This window comes from Rhipicephalus sanguineus, chromosome 4, assembly GCF_013339695.2.
Source record: "Rhipicephalus sanguineus isolate Rsan-2018 chromosome 4, BIME_Rsan_1.4, whole genome shotgun sequence".
Classification (NCBI taxonomy): Eukaryota; Metazoa; Arthropoda; class Arachnida; order Ixodida; family Ixodidae; genus Rhipicephalus; species Rhipicephalus sanguineus.
Genome location: NC_051179.1, coordinates 97,208,139 through 97,226,612, shown reverse-complemented (window position 1 = coordinate 97,226,612; position 18,474 = coordinate 97,208,139).

Genomic DNA, 18,474 nt, shown 5'->3' with positions numbered 1-18,474 from the left:
TAGCAAAAGGCGCTTAGCAGCGTTGCGCTGCTAAGCACGTAGGCAATACCGGCACTGAGGAAGGACAAACTTAGGAGGGAGCAATGCGCGACGCGATAGAACAAAAAATAGTAGAACAAAAAAGAGCACCTAACTTTTTTTTACCCATATCTGCGAATGTGCGGTTTTACTAGTTTTACTTGACTTATTTGACTGTGAGCATTTCGAGGAATAGTTCCCAATTTATTTTGTCGATAACGATTTCCGCATTGCATGATATGCACTCAACAATTCCTTTGACATTCAGGCTGTTGCCCCTTGAGCGAGATGTATCTGCAAGCCTGTATAAAAAGATCAATTAGACAATTAGTTTCATCATATGAGGTGTTGATATTGGAAGACCAGGTATATAAACTGCCATTTTTGTCATGTGAGTTTGCTCTCGTATGGCCAAGCACTTATACTTAACCCTTAACATGAATGTGTTAGATAACGTGTCTCTCTTGGTTCGGTGCGCCATCACGGCTTCGGTACCTGCACTATCCGCAGCGATGTCGCGCCTCCTTCCTGGAAGCAGGGAGCACCACGCGGGTTCTTGTGTTCTCGCGACGAAACCTTTTTACGAAAGAATCTATACGTATACGCGCGGTAACGCTGACAATTATTATTTATTTATTTATAGATCATTGCAGGAGATCATAGATCATAGATCATTGCAGGAGGAACACGTATTAAGGTATTACCTCCTAAGATTCACAAATGAGAGAATAAAACAAAAATTCGATTGTACGCTGAAAATTGGTTAGTACAATACAACCTATAGAGACTGCTGCAATAATTATAGATTAGCGTTCGTTGGACACCGCAGCAGCTCGAACAAATAATAAACATATTTCACGTGAGTATGCGCATTCTCAGATGCGTACACATAAGGGTCAAGACGGAAAGAACGCATTCAGTCGCTGCTGATACATTTATTTACATTAAAATAAGTATAGTAATATAATATGCTCTTGCATATTCGTTATGAAAAAAACATTTTGATGGTAGTGTTATGCAGATCCGCTGCAGAAAGGAACAACAGCAAGCAATACAAGGGAGAAAAAAAACAAAAAAATCTGGCAGATCCCACGCACTGTGGGAATCGATGTAATGCGAAGCAGCCAGCAAAGAGCTGCATGCATCGCCTTGTTTGTGTTTGAGCCAAATGAAATCATTCATGTCATGACATCTAGTTCACCATATATGGCATGTTTGCCATGCATGTATGTATGCCCAATCTGGAATATACCATGCTTATGGAACGTATCTTCTGGTATATACAATATGACCTGTCATTTATGTTCATCAAGCACTCGTGTCATGCCATACGTTGTTCATCAAGCACTCGTGTCATGCCATATATCCAGTTAACAAAACGGCCGGAAGTGCATCATGGCAGTGTCATGTAAATCATACCGTACATGAAATGCATATAACATGATTCGCATGTTAGGACCAGTATATATCCAGTTAACAAAACGGCCGGAAGTGCATCATGGCAGTGTCATGTAAATCATACCGTACATGAAATGCATATAACATGATTCGCATGTTAGGACCAGTCACTTATGTTCGTCATACAGTAACATCGAGCAATACCAATTCTGGCGTGTATCAAACGATCGAAATAACCGCGAGTGCCCCATGAGTGCGGCATGTTAAATCATGCCACGCATGACATCCATGTCATGGTTTTCATGTTACCACCTGTAACTTATGTTCGTCATAGAGTCAGGTCTCGCAGTACCAATTTTGGTGTATATCAAGCTAGCGAAACGGCCGCGAAGGCACCATGAGCGTGGCATGTAAACCATGACATACATGACATGCATGTCATGGTTTTCATGTTACCACCTGTAACTCATGTTCTTCACACGGTCAAAGCGCGCCAGACCAATTTTGGTGTATATCAATCTAGCGAAACGGCCACAAGTACGCCATGAGCGTGGCATGTAAATCATGTTATAAATGTCATGATTTTCATGTTACAACCTCTCATTTACATTCGTCGTAGAGTCGCGTTGCGCAATACCAGTTTCGGTGTATATCAAGCTAGCTAAACGGCCGTGAACGTCCCATGAGCGTGACAGGTAAATCGTGGCATGCATGTCATGGCTTTCATGTTACCAACTGTTGTTCATGTTCTTCATACCGTCACATCGCGCAATACCACTTTTGGTGTATATAAAACTAGCGAAACGGGCGCAAATGCACCATGAGCGTGGCATGTAAATCATGACATACGTGACATGCATGTCATGGTTTTCATGTTACCATGTGTTATTCATGTTGTTCATACAGTCACATCGCACAATACCAATTTTGGTGTACATCAATCCAGAGAAACGGCCGCGAGCGCACCGTGAGCATGGCATGTAAATCATGCCGTAAATGATATGCATATCATGATTTTCATGTTACCGCTCTCATTTACGTTCATCGTACAGTCGCGTCGCGCAGTACCAATTTTGGTTTATATCAAGCTAGCGAAACGGCCGCGGATGCACCATGAGCGTGGCATGTAAATTAGGACATACATGACATGCATATCATGATTTTCAAGTTCCCACCTGTTATTCATGTTCTTCATACAGTCACATCGCGCAATGCCAATTTTGGTGTATATCGATCTAGCGAAACGGCCGCGAGTACGCCATGAGTGTAGCATGTAAATCATGTCGTACATGACAGGAATGTCATGATTTTCAAGTTACCACTTGTCAGTTATGCTCTTCATACAGAAATATCTCGTCATACCAGTTTTAGTATATATCCATTCGTTTAAACGGGAGCTAGCGCCCCGAGACCCTGTCATGTAAATCATGCTGCACATGACATGCGTGTCATGATTTGCACGTTACGACCTGTCATTATGTTCGTCTTGAACTCTTGTCCCGACGTACCATTTTTGGCATATAAGAAATTGACGGAACGGCCGCAAGAGACCCAAGGCAGTGGAATGTAAATGACGCTGTTCATGACATGCGTGTCATGATTTTCATGATATGACTTTTCACTTATGCTCGTAATACGGTCATGTTATGTCATACAAATTTTGGTATACATCCGTTTAACGAAACGGCCAGGAGAGCACAAAGTCGTAGGCGGCTGATAGATAGATAGATAGATAGATAGATAGATAGATAGATAGATAGATAGATAGATAGATAGATAGATAGATAGATAGATAGATAGATAGATAGATAGATAGATAGATAGATAGATAGATAGATAGATAGATAGATAGATAGATAGATACGCTCAAAGTTGCAGAAGTTCGCTAAGAAATGCTTCGCATTTAAAAAATCCGGTATCTATACTGGTTCGGATAATGGACACTGCACGACAAAGTATAGGTTCTAGGAGGAAAAAGACAAGAAACAGAATAGCTAGTGCGATTGTGTGGTAACCAGTACTTTTTGTAAAGATGATACAAACGTGCTAATGGATTTAGTATTGGCGATCGATTTTTCTAATTTATTCTTTCCTTTAATTACCAGAGGAAAATAAGAGTATTTGTGGTATTTTGTGCTGGTTGAGTATTCAGCCAGTGTTCGGGAGTGTTCGGGGGTGTTAAATGAGACGAACTTAGTGGTATCACTCTTATTGTCTCCATTCAGACATTGGAATAGGAACTTTAGTCTCGCTATTTTTGCTCTTTCTATGGTTAGTAATCTGGCTTCTATTGGCACTTCTGTTGGTCAATCAGTACGTTTATATTTATTAAATGCAAAGCGAATCTCTTTTTGTTGTACGCCTTCCAGTTGGAGAAAAAAGAGCGGATTGTTTTCCAGTTGGCACCCCCGTAATATTAGCATAACACAGAGTTTTGGAGGCACATCGTCCGACATCTAATTACATCAACAATGACGAAATATTCCCTCATGTCCTGCGATTCCCCACTTTCGCATGCAGGCACCTGTGCGACGTACAACGGTGTATTTGCACATTTTTCTCCTTTAAGGCCCTGAGCCAACTTCTCTTCTCGCCGTCCCTTCTTTTTTGTTTTGCGCGTGTCCTCATCGCTGTATATGTGGGGATATTCGCGTCCATGTCTCGTCAGCTGCCGTCATCGCGCCATCCATTCCGACAAATCAAGTGGAGCACGCTACGACGCATCCAACGACGCATTCTTGAACCCCGGGGCGAATCGTAGACGTGTTGCTTGTTTCCAACCATTGCGCTGCGTGACGAGTTTGCATCCATTTTCATCTGACAATACGCAGTAGGGGCGTAGGCAGAAATTTTTGCCGGTGGGCGGGGGGCGGCACTTCTTCGATGTGAAATGAGGGCCGGCCAGGCAGGTGTGTTCGAGTGTCATTTTGTGTTCTGTCTATCATGGCAAAAAAAATATAGGTTGGGAGGGGATAGCACGAGCCCAGTGTGCCACTTCGTCGCTACGGCACTTTTATGCAGTGGGGTAGTCAGGCAGTGGAACACCGCGGTCGCGAATGAACACGACCAAGGTTTGAATGAAGAGAGGTCACGAATGAAATTCGCACCGCTCTCTTTGACACGCTTCTGGCAGCCGTTTTCAAGACACAATTATTGTTCTTGTGTCACGTTTTCAATCATCCACCTTACTGTACCGCCATAACCAGAAAGAAGGATAGGTGCTCGTGGCGACTAGAAACTTGTGGGAGCGTAATATTCAGGCTTTCTCCTTGATAATAAAGAAACAGCGCGACTTCTTCCGCCGGGGTGAAAACAATGACACCGACACTGGCGGGCGCTTCAGCTGAAAATTTATTGCACGCAAATACATCCATGCCGTGACAACGATTATTACAGAAAAAAACATTCAAGCGTGACTTAAATTGCTAACACCACTACACGTGCTCCTCTAGAAAAGGAAGCTCTTCGCCCCCCCCCCCCCCCCTGAAGGGGGGACGGCGAAGGCGGGTGAAGGTTCATCGGAGGATAGCAGGTAGATAGCTAAAAACCGCAGAATGCATGGTGAAATATGGCACAGTGGGTTCGGAGATGTCATTGCAGTAGGCGTTCTGGGTGCGTTTGCATCACCTCTAGACATCTATCCCTCGTGGAGCAGTTGAGATGCCACCGAAAAGCCAAGCATATCAAGCGATTTAAAAGGCGATCCGTACGGGACTCGATAACGCTGTCGCGTCCACTCTTAAGGGCCCGGAAAGAACCTTTTAAAAACGAGTGCGTTGCAAAAATACTAAAAAGAGTGTGGTATTCTCTCCTTGCGTTCCCCATCTTCACGGTATGGTTTGTGACACCAGAAGTCTGCTGACATGACGTCAAGATAAAATAAGCTTTCGACTGTTTCACATGTGAGAAATACCAATTGTGAATTGTCTCCTATCCTGCTTTGCCATGTAGTCGCACACCCGCTCTGCCATTTCTGGCATCAGTATGGCGTGTGAGGGTCACGCGATTTCACTTCATTATGTGCGTATTCGTCTGCGCAAGCGGAGATAACAGCATGTAACCGAAGAGCGTGGAACACTGATAGGCTCAGTGCTTAGTGCTGACATTGTCCACGGGTTTTATGAAGAACTAAGCAGCGAGGTGGAGATATCGCATGTAGGACGGCTAGCGAAGGCGAGAAATAAACCACTGTCTCGTCTTTGAACTGGAAGTGACTTAGGAGCCCCTAAAAGAGGAACTCCGGCGTGTGTTTGAATATATGAAGGCACTGCCGTATTGAAATGGTATTTAAATTCCTGTAATTCCTGGGGTGGTTCAAGTTGCTTACAGACTCAATAATTTTATGTAAGGAAACAACGATGTGTTCCAAGAGTACAGACTTTTGGGCTTGTTGGTTCTGTACGTTAAACGAAGTCATAGCGCTCAAAGCACAGGGACCAAGGAAGAGCACAGAACTGCACACTTCTTAGTCCCTGCATTTTTAGTGCTGCAAATTCGTTGAACGATGTGTTGGAACCGAAACCAAAACGGACCGCTGCTTCATTAAACGTCTACACTGACGTCCCAGAATACTCCGCTGCAGTAAAACACAGAAGCATTTTTGCCGGGGGACAAGCTGACTCCCCGAATAGCACAAAGGCATTGCTTCTGAAGAGCGCTGTTGGGAGGCAAACGATTGACGACAGGCATCCCTGGTGTTCAATCTGCTATTCTTGGAACCTTCAGCACTGCATCAGCTTCCCTCCATGTCTTTTTTTTACCGCACACAATGCAGCTTACAAAGCTGAATAATTATCTTTGGTAGGCGTCGCCACCGTCGTCCCTATGAAGAAAAAGACCGCTTCGTCTTTCGCCGCTTTGTCTGTTTGGTGGAACTGGAGAGATAGCGAGGTAGGGTATGTAACTACGTCACAAACACAGGGTGGTGCGCATTTAAACGCCCGATTCCGGAATGGGCTACCAAACTTTAAAATTCATTTTCAGCAAAGTGATTTACCCTCAGCCATATAGCATGGCTCATATCATTAGGGTATCGAATAGAACGGTATGTGGCGGTTTTTTGTTTTGATTTTTTTTTTAAAAAGCCAAGTCCGCCTAAACTAAAACTGAGAAAAACGCACTTTTTTTCTACTGGCAATATGCTCGGGCCTGCTCCAACAATTTAATGCCAGTGTGTTACTGTCCCCTAAATGCCTGAAATCTATGTTGCGGCTAAAATCTATATAGCCCACTATCGCCGCTATTCAGGAGTAAAATGTGTATTTGGCTCTTATAGATTAGAACATTCATTTGGGCTTGAATTGCCTCGTAAAAGAAGTCTAAAACGATTTGAATTCACGGTACAGCAATATTCTGCGATGAAATTAACATCATCTGTGTGCTTCCCTCAGTGCCGTCCTTCGTCGCATGGCCGTAATGCCGATTACTCGACTATTCGCAATATTCAGGACTGTCGGCAGCTTTTTTTTTGTTCTTGGCATCTATTGAAGGCCTTGAAAGGTGTTCCAGCTCTTCTTCTTCTGAGCTCGTTTTATGCAGCGCCGTTTCGGATCACTTCTCCAGCTTCAAGCAATAGATCGGTGCCCAATATCTTCATTTCATATGTCTTTATTTCAAACATACCTTCTTAGAGCGAAAGAAGGACATAATACTCCAGCGCTAAACTCGATAACAAACACTAAGGGGCAAAATGAAGTGGAAAATTCGGCCTCTAACTCTTCATATTCGAGTTTTGCCCAACAATGTCACGTCCTTCAGTAAGTGCCAACTCGCCCTACAAAAACTTATTCTGGAACTCGATGTCAAAGCAACTAGGACACAAACGAAACAGATTAGATGAGAACATGTTGGTTGTTTTGGTCACGATTGTTGACGCAGCGCTGGTTTATGAATGTGACTCAGTTTGATTGAAACAGATGCTGGATTTGGCTCATTTTTTTTATTAGAAATTGCCTTTTTTAGTTTACTTTACAATCAGGAATTGCCCTATTTTGATTCCAACTGTTTTATAAGCTAGTAACGCGCGCTTTACGCTCTCGTGAAATTCAACCCAGTTTCGGTTTCTGCATATAGCTCTTTCTGAAAAAAAAAAAGGCGCCACATATCATGAACACTCTACTCTACAACGTGGAGATTGCCCGAGTTCCCCTCTGTGAAGCTTAAGCTTAATCGAAGTTTTAATACAAAAGTGTTTTATGCCGTGGTTTGCCAAGAATGCCAACTACCAGTGGGTACGTATGTCTGCCCAAGCTACTTCACTTGCCCAAGCTGAATCATCCGCGCTACTGTTTGTGCAAAATCGGCGGCTTGTTTACAATAGCTTTTAAGGCCTGTGTACTTAAATTGAGGTGCACGTTGAAGAACCCCAGCTGGTCGAAGTTTCCGGAGCCCTCCAATACGGCGTCTCTCATAATCATATCGTGCTTTTGGGACGTTAAACCCCCGGCATTATTATTATTATTATTATTATTATTATTATTATTATTATTATTATTATCATTATTATTATTTTATTATTTTTTTATTATTATATGTTTGCAATAGCGGCCAGTACGTCATTCGGTAGCCGGGTGTGAACGTGCTAGGGGAAGGTGATGGAATGCCCCGCGTGGTCTTTCGAAACATTCAGAATTACAACGTCGTCACAGTTAACCGTAGGAGACATTCTACGGGCAGTGCCAAGGGGATAGCGCCTATTCGCTTTCGCGCCGCCCGAGTTCACGGATCGTGTCTTCATTGACTTCCATAACGATAGCAATTATATCGAGACTTGGGGCACATTTTTGCCGCCGTCGTAATGTTCCGTATAAAGCCCAAGTCAATAATATCGCCCGGCGCTTCGTAGATTTCATGTGCGAGTGAAAGCTTGCGAAGTCTCCCGGCGGGCGCGGATGAACGAGAAATGGAACGCGTCAGCCGGCTTCATCGGGGAATGGAGCACGAAGGGGCGGCGGTGGTAGTTCTGCCTCGCACAGGCAGCTACTGCGAACTTTTTTTGAAACGGGTCTGGTCGCGTGCGCTATATCGACATAGATAAGCAGACGGCACGTACCTTTGTACGTGATGTGCTGTCACCGCGTACCTCGCGTTGAAGCGACAAACCCCACGAAACCACTTCGCTCGCTGCAGCCGCCGTATTTCCTTACGCGAATATTATGTGCAGTTATGCCAGACTGAATGCATATGGAGTTAGCTGCAAGCCTTACTTCGTACAACATTCCAATTTGTTGTTGTCGCATTCACTGCTTCGCCCTTGCGGCGAAACTGTGACATTTTTTTATTACCTCTGACTATTCTTCTTTTCCTGTTTGCAGGTAGTAGCCCACGAATTCATGCACGCGTATGACATAGTGAACACGAGAAAGGATTACTGGTGGACGGAGAGCTTCAAAGAGGAGTACACTAAAAGGGCAATCTGTCTGCGGAGATCACATAAATCTGTTGTAAGTAAATAAGTGACCATTAACAAAAAAAAAATAACCCGGGCCGGGCTATTGTGGGGACCGTCACGGAATGAATTTCACTATACATGGACAACATAATCCGCCACATTACACCAACCTTTTAATCTTTCGTAATGGGTATCAGCCATTATCATCACGACATCACGGACCTAGATATACCCGACAATTCTTTATTTGTAACTCTCGACGTCAGTTCCTTATATACTAATATCCCTCACTATGACGGAATTCGGGTCGTTCTATTAGCATTAGAAGACTCGTAAATTGGTAAATCTTCTGACTGCTATACGCTACGGCCACTTCTTAAGTTGATCCTAAAAATTAAGAGCTTCGAATTCGATGGAGCCCATTACGTGCAAATCAGCAGAACGTCCACGGGAATGAGAGTGAATTGGCCCTAATTATGCTGATGTACTTCTGGCTATATTAGAAGAATTAATTACCTCGCGCAGCTTAAACCAACTCTACTATACACGTTACATTGACGCCATCTTCATGGTCTGGCACCACGAGGGAACGGTCCTTTTAAAATGCATTGCGGACTTCAGTTCACCTAATCCTACTGTTTCCTTTAATCATTAGTACTCGGACCATAGCATACACTTTCTAGATGCTACCGTTTCATTATCCAAGAAAAGATCAGTTTCCAAACTTTACATAAAGCCAACGGACGCTCGATGCTTACACTTTCATATAGTCATGTTAGACACTGCAAGACAGGAATTCCATACAAGCAGGCGCGTGAATGAAGGCGCACATGTTCGAACAAAGAAGATTGATTCTAATCGTGCGCAAATGAAGAGTGTTTACCTTAAACAGGAATGTCCCAAAATGATAATTGATGATGCTGTCAATCGAGCTGATATGCTTGACCACACCAAACTACTTACAAACCAGCCACCTGTCAATGAACATGATACTGATTTAGTTCTCACTCACTCTGCATCTGTGCTAAATGTATCATCTATTCTTAAGAAATCTCACAGCATTTCCAAGGCGATCGGCTTACGCGTGTGTTCCTAGAAGCACCTCGTGTCGCATGCAGACGAAATACTAATTTATGCGACATGTTAACAAAGTCCACCTTGAACCCGAGCCGTAGTACTGGATGCGGGCCATGCAAAAAACCACGTTGCCAGATATACCGCTACACGAGAACCACGCAAAAAGGAACAAGCACGGCGTCCAACTTTTCTATTCAAATTCAGGTAAACTTTACCTGTAATACAGCCAATGTAGTATACCTACTCGAGTGCACCAGATGTGGTCAACAGTACATCGGTCAGACTGAAACACCTTTCTGATACGAATCAATAACCACAGGGCACATGCAAAGAACTTCTCCGAACTTTCCCTTATCGAAACATGTGCACCTTCCTGGCCTCTCCTTCAATGACTGAGAAGCAACCGTATTAAAATATGGTTTTCGTACACACAACAACCGCGAAATTTTCGAATCCTACCTTAGATATAAATTAAATAGCACGACGTCGGGTATTAATAAAAGCATGGGCAAGCTTACATGCTTTCCTAGCGATTAGAATAACGTTTTTACGAGGAAGTCAGCTTAAATCACATTCTCTTGCAACGCGTCCTTCATAACCTCTCAGTTTGAAGAGACAAGGCGTTTCTTGATTTCTTGCTTTTTTTCTTTTATTTATTTATTTATTTATTTATTTATTTATTTATTTATTTATTTATTTATTTATTTATTTATTTATTTATTTATTGCGTTCTTGTATGTTGAGAAAGCACTGTAGCACATAATAGAGCACACGTTAGAACAAGCGGTCGGTACCTACTTACATGGAGTGGCTTTCTGATTGCTCTTCACAAGATGATAATCCCTCGGGGGTTCGGAGCGGTTCGACTTTCCTGCCACTCTGAAAGATGCCAATGTGCTTCTATAACTGTTCGTGGCGGATTGTGTATTTTTTGTACATGCACTTTGTACAAATGCATCTGGCTGCTGTTCCACAGAAATTCATAGCATGATATCGTGACTTTTGCATTCATTTGCCTGTGTGCCCCTTCACAAGAAAAAAAACAAAAAAAGTCTATTGTACCGGTCAAAGGCTTAAAAACGACAGCGCACCGTAACCATAGTGACTCTCGCGAAGGCCAGTCCATCGGCATATATATATATATATATATATATATATATATATATATATATATATATATATATATATATATATATATATATATATATATATATATATACCGGGTGTCCCAGCTATCTTTAGCCAAGGGTTAAAAAATACAATATTAGAGGCAGGCGAGTAAAATCAGTTGCAAATTGCTGACAGCCACCTTGCGCGCTACAGACAATTTTTTGTTTTGTAATTAACTAATTTGTTAATTAGGACGATTTAACTAATTTGCTAAATATTGACTTTAGGCAAGAAATCCTGCTTGCAAAGTTCGAGAGCGTCCTCAAAAACCCCAACTGCATTATTTGCGATAAAGAAAGCCTCACGTATACCATTTTTTCCAAGCTGTAAAGAAAGCCCGCGAAATACAAAAAGAACCACGTGACTAGCGCGCTCGCGCGCCGCGAGAATGCTGCCCTCAGCCGAGGTTTGAGCGAACGAAATCACCTGCGGCCGAGACTCTCCGGCTCCGTTGCAGCGGTAGGCCTATAAGTTGGCGGTGGTTTCTTGGCCCGTTGCCAGCCAGCTGCGCGCGTGACGGTGCAAGTTGTAGCGAGCGCGGGCCAAGAAACCACCTTTAACTTATCGGCCTACCGCTGCAACGGAGACACCGAGTCGCGGCCGCAGCTGATTTCGTTCGCTCAAACCACGGCTGAGGGCAGCATCCTCGCGGCGCGCGAGCGCGCTTGTCACGTGGTTCTTTTTGTATTTCGCGGGCTTTCTTTGCAGCTTGGAAAAAATGGTATATGTGAGACTTTCTTTATCGCAAATGATGCGATTGGGGTTTCTGAAGACGCTCTCGAACTTTGCAAGCAGCATTTCTTGCCTAAAGTCAATATTTAGCAATTTAGTTAAATCGTCCTAATTAACAAATTAGTTAATTACAAAACAAAAAATTGTCTGTAGTGCGCAAGGTGGCTGTCAGCAATTTGCAAGTCATTTCACTCGCCTGCCTCTAATATTGTATTTTTTAACCCTTGGCTAAAGATAGCTGGGACACCCGGTATATATATATATATATATATATATATATATATATATATATATATATATATATATATATATATATATATATATATATATATATATATATATATTGTGTGTGTGTGTGTGTGTGTGTGTGTGTGTGTGTGTGTCGCGTCCCTGTAGGCATCTGCAGCAAACAGGATGTATTTTCTTTCAAATACAGTATCCAGAGCGAAAACAAAAGCAGTGATGCAAATGTGCCCCAAACGCGTCATTAGGGTTTGTAGGCGCTGCTCTGAGCATAAGCAATACACGTGTACAAATAGACTAACATGTATAACATAAACCTCGAAATCTTTGATTCTTTCACAGGCACAAGTCACCTCAGTGTCATTTCTCTTTCATTCTCATGCACCACCGCACTCGACAGAGAGTTGGAGGAATAGTGCATACAGTGACGGTTAGACACCACCTACCTGACCAAGTCGCAACATTTTCTTTGTTTTGTGTTGTTGACAACGTTCGAAAACTGCCAAGATTATTAGGCACAGGCAGAGGAACAGGATACATGCATATCGAAAACTCAAGGGACGGATTAATGCTGAATTCGCTATCACCCTATTCAGAGGGATATGGCAGGTTAAAACGCACCACGTGCGGCGAAGTTTTGTGCATTGTAATAAACGAGGCATGTGATGATTAAATAATTGAACGGAAATCCCTCTTCGCATCTGGTTCCTCATGTCACCCCAGCTTTACCAACATTTGGCGCGTGTTATCGCCTTTAAACATGCACAGGCTATGCGTTATCTAATTTTCTTCAGCACTAAGCACGAAGATGGGCGGCAGTGGGAAATGCCATCATCTATTAGAGCGGATTCATGTAGCCTTATATATATAGCGCGTACTATAGCGGTCAGTGGTTATTCGCCAGCCAATGAGTGAATGAGCTAGGGCATCCTAGCTGGTACATTGCGTTGTTCAAATCATGCTTCTCTTGAAGCGGTGTGATTATATTTCAAGCTGAGGAGATATACTGCATTGTTTCCACTACTCCGGCATATGCAAATATTCTTCGTAATCAAACACTGTTTCGTTAGTTTCCATCTTCCAATCACCTATATAGGTCATATATTTGTTAAGCGCGTGATAAAGATACGTGCTGATCCCACGTTATCGAGAGGACATAAATAATAAATAAGTGCAATGAAAAAAGGGCAACCTTTTTGCATCTGGTAATAATAACATCTGGTTTAACGTTCCAAACCCACGATACGATTATGGGGCACGCCGTAGTCAAGTGTTCCGGAGATTTTAAAAAAAATCTGGGGTTCTTTACCGTGCACCTGAATAAGTACACGGGTCTCTAGTATATCGTCGTTATCTAAACGTGACCGTCGCAAGCGGGAATCGAACCCGCGACTTTCCGGTCGGTAGTCTAGCGTCGTAACCACTGTACAACCACGGCGGCTCTCTTCCAGGCCTTTAGCACAGGGATATATCGATAACTTGATAGGTCGCATAACACGGTGAACGTGTCTGTCCATTCCAACGGTGTCTCGCTAGAACGATGATATTTCGCTTTTTTACTATGAAATTTGAACATAGGTTGGGATATTTGGGCAATTATTTTCCTTAAAATCGTCCATAAGCGACATGAGGATATCGGTTCTTTGTGTGTTCTTGTGTTCACCGCATTTTGTACAATTTTGCGTTTGCTTCCTAAGGCAAAAGTACACTGCAATGTCACATTAGACGTCATCATCTCAAATAAATATGCGTGTACATATTCATAGTAGCTGTAAATTTAGCGCAACTGTAATGAGAGAAAAGAATAGTGTAAATTTGAAAATGACACTGATCACACTGAACGACAAAATGACACTGAACGCCCGTCCCAAAGCTTGCAGCTACTATGTTCTAGCATACAGCTACGCCGAGCAATTCTAGGGCAGTTTTTTGTACGTTTTCTGCCAATGTACACAAAGCAACGGAAATGCATCAGAAGGAACCTAGGAGTAACGGCGCCGTTAGTTCTCGAAACAAGCTGAGAAGCCTCTTGTATCCTCTTGTTCCAGTCAGACCAAACTACCACTTTAAGTAATATTTATTGTCTGACCCTTATTTGCAGCTCGCCTTAAGCCGCCAGGAGGTGAAGTTGGATGACACGAAGGACTCTGAGAACATCTGTGACCTTGTGGGGACGAAGGTTGCATACGCAGCCTACTCTTCATTGCCCCAGAAATACAAGAATTCAACACTAGCCGGTCTGAACGCGTCATCAGAGCAGCTCTTCTTCATCAGCCATTGTTTGAAGTGGTGTGCTCAGCACAGCCGACCAGCCAATCGCTACGCACCATTCCACTCAAGGTGCATGGTGCCCCTTATGAACATGCCAGAGTTCGCCAGTGCATTTGGCTGCGCGGCAGGAACACCCATGAATCCGCGCAACAAGTGCGAGTTTTGGTAGGATACAGAATAATGCGCTTTTTCATTTGACCCCGTTGTCAATCGTGTATTGCGATTGTATTTGTTGAGCCCAAATGCAAATAGGATGTGCCAATCACACACATAAAAATAGAAGCGACTGTAAATGTTTACACGAAGTACACCTTTAGACCCGCGTAGTGTTCGTGAAAAATGCTGCATTGCTAAAACTATTGACCGATTCTTATTTCGCTGACCTCTATTCATAGTTCAGAGAACAAATTCTTGCAGCCATGCAAACAGCCTGATACGAGAATGACGTTGAATTTACATGCGATATGTGTTTCTCCATACCTTCACCACAATTATATCCTCCGAGCGAATTCTAACTTGGGGATTTGTGAAAAAAGAAAAATGAACCCTTTTGTTTAGCTCGTTCTTCTCACATTCTTCAACTGAACTCTGCTGTTTGACATGAAATCTTCACCTGAAGGCTATCACGCTAGCACACACACACACACGCACGCACACACACACACACACACACACACACACACACACACACACACACACACACACACACACACACACACACACACACACACACACACACACACACACACACACACACACACACGCACACACATGGCTAGGTGGCTGTTTTTCATTAGCACCCTCTACGGCCAACACTGTTCTGATTGAAAAACTACGATCTCTCTATTACACGTTTCCTTGCAATAATGGCATGACTGGAAAACACGTGCGGGGTGCCGCTAGTAGGGAAAACCTGCTGATTTAGCGTGGCTGCACATACGTAGAACGTGTACTCATAGGCATGTCTATAGTTCGGCCGGAGTAAATGTCGACGAACCGCAGCATCAGTCGAACGACGGCGTAATAATCTCCGCACACGCCCGATGCTACCTGAACATAACACTGTTGGGAGGGGACTGTACTTTTGGAACGTGTTGCAGAGGGCAACAAAAAAATTTCCGTTAGACCCTGACGGAATTAGGTACTTAGCAATAGAGAATGAGGACGGATTAACTTAATCATATTTTGAAACGCATTCTGCAAGTACTCGACGGAAACCTTGTTTACTTCACTTCATACACTGGTTTGAGTAGCATTGATTGTCACATATCGGGCACTTTAAAGGTCGTTTTTAATAACGAAAGTGTTCTAGCTCGCTGTAAAGTGTGTGACCGCGCCTGAAACCTATCAGCATGAATTTGGGCAGATCCCACTACTCACCGCTATAATAACCCAGAAAACGAGTACAGAGAGAGAAAGAGAAAGAAAGAGAGAAACTGAAAAACGGAAAGATATAAAGAGGAAGCGAAAAATTCTTGCCGAAAAATATTGTTCACAAGGTGGGAAAGATGTGATCGTCAGGAGGGAAAGGATGAGGGGAGCGAGTATAACGTAGCACAGAAAGAATGAGATAGAGAGAAACAGAAAGAAATGCAGAGAGAAAAACAAAGACAGAGAAAACATCAACGAAAGAGGAAAAAACATAGAAAGACGAAGCAAGCATCGCGTCGTCTAGCAACCAGATACCGCATCACCTGGCCTAGCCACGCATGTGCAGTAGCTAAGCCACGCCCACCAACGTAGATATCGCGCGCAACCTCCGCTCTATAGTGTCACAGCAGCTACATAAAAAAATTGCGGCCTGTTGCGCATCGTCGCCGTCAATGGGCAAGGGCGTCTCGACTCAGTTGACAGTTGTGGCCGCTGTTTTCGGTGAAGACGCCACTGTTCCAATACACAAGGTCGACGCCGGTTCGTGCTAGAATGTGCTTTCCTCATGATTTATGCGTGCGGGTGTGCTTTTTTGTGCGATCGTGTGTGCGATCAGCTTGCCTCGCGTTTCCTGTGCTTGGGTGGATTCCTGTGCTTGGGTGCGCGCATGTGGGAGACGGTTTTTTCTGCCGGTGCGACGCCGCGAAGCTGTTGTGTGCCGCTGTGCAACTGAAGCGCTATAAAATACTTTACTGCTAAGAATCAGGAATCTGCAGCGTCGGGAAGCGCGGCTGAAGAATATTTCTCGCCAAGGATCATTGCGGAAAGGAAGCAGCTAGGAGCCAAGCCAGAGGTCCGTGGTATGTTCATTACATTTTAGGATGACGGTAAGCAGAGTGCTAAGAATAGGCTTTTGCATTCGACTGCGGTCCCGAGTGTGTTTTGCGGTTATCCACAGTACATGCAAAAAAAAAAAGACCGCGTAGTCTAGAAAATGCCGCTGGAATCCAGCTGATGACGCAGTAGCTGAGACAGGTGACTGTAAACGCTCAGGGGAAATCCCCAAGATTAAAAGTTCATCGCACCCTTTGAAAGACGAGATCGAGGCTCTCATCCCAGAATCGGCCTCAGAATCGTGCAGGAGACGTAGTTTTCCTGTAGATCAGGCCTGCCAAACCACATTAGCTCTTGCGAATGAGTTAGCAAAATTGAAGAAAGCAGTGAACAGATGGAAAAAGAAAGTTTCTGGTCAAGAAGAACAAAGAAATTGCATGCCGATCGAGATGAAATGCAGGAACGCCTCTTAACTTACGAAAACAGGAAATACGTTCAGGCCTATGTTCGTGCATTACAAAAACCACAATAAGGAGACAAAGCTGCGGTTTTCATCAGCAACAAAGTGGCCAGTTTAAGTAATGAATAGCCCTTGTACGAAGAAGATATTTGATATTGTTGCCATGAGTATAGCGAGAAAGAGCCAAGTGCAGCCCTCGAGAGGCAAACCGCATATTATGCTCAGTCTTACTAGGACTGTCAACAGCCTATGTCGTACCCGTGGTCTGTTTATTCACAAGATGCCTCAAGAACGACAAGCCTTCTTCAATGCCACTGCACATTATAATTTTCCGCATGCTCACGTACATCCATATCTGGCTTCCAATTCATGACTGAGGTTCACGTGAGAAGTCCAGAAAGGCAACTGGATCCTCAATTCGTCGAAGCGATTTGCAGTCGAAATTCATTAATATGTGCATTCCTAATGTAGTATATAGACGTCAGTGCAGACAACGTAGTGAAAATGCATGTGCCCATACCTAAACCGCAACAAGACTACTCCCCTTTCGGCAGTGCACATATATGCTGAATCAGTTTTAATCAAGATATTCGCAAGTAAGCGATCTGTCTTTTCCGTCTTTAGAAATTAGCAGTGATTGTAGATAGACATAGAGGGTGTGGTATTTCAGATGCTAGAATTGTCGAACTCAGGCGGCAAGGCCATGGTATATTTGGCGGCAGCGCGCTTCCAGAATATAAGCAGATTTTCTGTTATTTCGGGTGCATTTCATTGATAGCTTGAGCACTGTGTGGTTTGTCGTGTTTGTGTGTATAGCAATCATCTCAAGCTCGTCGGGCGTTTGTCTGTGGTTTGCATGACCGCTTTTCAGTGCAAACAATTTAGCATCCTGGAGAACGTCGTCTTATAATATTACGAAATGACAAATAAAATATAGTGGACGTTGTGTAATGTTGTTGAGATTCTATATGCGCATCTAATCAGAAAGATGGGGCACCATCGAAGATGTTGCTTCTAAGATGCCATTAAATTTGAACTGACGTCATTTTTACGTATAGCTAAACCTCGTTTAATGGACCTAAGCGATTCCTGCACATTCCAACGCTGTTGCGGCAGTATCGTGTACCTCTCCCACCAATTAGCGGAACAAGACGAAAGCTCAGACTTTAACAATGTGGGCACACAACGCAGGCTGTGCGTGTCCATGTCGCGTCACATGACCACAGGTGGCCGTGACGGAGCCTCGGAAAAAGGAGGTACCCTTATAGTGTTCCTATATATAAGGAGACTCAGCACAGACCTCTCGTTTTAGTGGACTGCTGGAACATTGAAAACGTTGACCCGCTTTGGAGCTCTGTGACCGCTCTTCCGATGATCCGCTACACATATAAATTTATTATATTACGTTTATTACTACGATTGCAACATAACATTCATGATATGAAATGATAGCGAAGGCAATTAACAAAGAACATAATTATGAGATGTTAACTATAGAGGCGCCTGTTCG